Source organism: Perca flavescens, unplaced genomic scaffold (genome assembly GCF_004354835.1).
Source record: "Perca flavescens isolate YP-PL-M2 unplaced genomic scaffold, PFLA_1.0 EPR50_1.1_unplaced_scaf_134, whole genome shotgun sequence".
Taxonomy (NCBI): domain Eukaryota; kingdom Metazoa; phylum Chordata; class Actinopteri; order Perciformes; family Percidae; genus Perca; species Perca flavescens.
In genome coordinates this window covers 1,306-2,500 of record NW_021166553.1, presented here as the reverse complement: position 1 = coordinate 2,500, position 1,195 = coordinate 1,306, and positions in this window count along the sequence as shown.

Sequence of the window (1,195 nt, the reverse complement as noted above, 5' to 3'; positions counted from 1 at the left end):
TGTGTGTGTGTGTGTGTGTGTGTGTGTGTGTGTGTGTGTGTGTGTGTGTGTGTGTGTGTGTCTGTGTGTGTGTGTGTGTGTGTGTGTGTGTGTGTGTGTGTGTGTGTGTGTCTGGAGGGTTTCTGAACTCTGACCAAACGTGGATGGACCACTGACTATTGTTCCCATTTAATAAGAGAATTGATTTAGAGATGAATGTGTTTAATGTGAATGATGTGAAACATTGTCACCAATCAGCTGATCAATCAGCTGACCGATCAGCTGATTGATCAGCTGACTGATCAGCTGACTGTCAGATTTAAGGAGAATTAAAGATTCACTCCAGAAACTTTCTCAAGTTTCAAGTTTTCTTTTTCCAGCTGTAAATCTGAGTTATTTTTATCAGCTTCACTTTTTGTTCATCACAGATTTTGAGGGAGAAGAAATCCAAATAAATGAACCAAAAGAGTTCTCTGAGATTTTAAAGATGATTTATGTCTTCATGGGTCCGAATAAATAGTTTACCCATCCTACACTATGACGACGTCTGTCAGCATTAACGCCTTAATCCTGATGCGATTAAGGGCTGAGCATAACTCGTACATTTTTTTTAATCGCATGTCGACATTTATTAATCAGTCCCTCCAGAAAAACCTGATTATGCGATTGCATAATTCAACACATAATCAGCCAAAGTCTGCATATTTATGCGGAGGTGGCCACATGGGAGCATTTTTTCAAATGAGACACACTTTCGCCGCATAATTTGCCGATTTCCGTGCAAAATATGCGGGGCTTGCATGATTTCATAACCCCCGCATTTTCGTTGCAAAAGAAAGTCCCATAATATATCTTAGCAGAAAGTTGAATAATGTTGCGTTTACTTCACACAAAAGCAGGCGTTTCCCTCTGTTGCCATGGGAACGTTATGAAGTGATGTCATTATGTCAAATCCCTTTCCGTTTTTGCAAGTTCCCGCAATTTCATCACATTAAATTGCATAAATATCCTGCATATTCCATGACATTTTTTAAGAAAGCGTGCCTCATAATAAAAATGATATAAATATTATAAATATTAAAAAAAAATTATGAATGATTTTTGCCCTCAACAGTGACAAAAAAAACTGCATTTTTCTGGAAGGACTGTATTGCCGGGGGCAGCCCCACCCACACTGGGACTGCTGCTGCAGAGAGATGCAAGGGGATCACTGGAG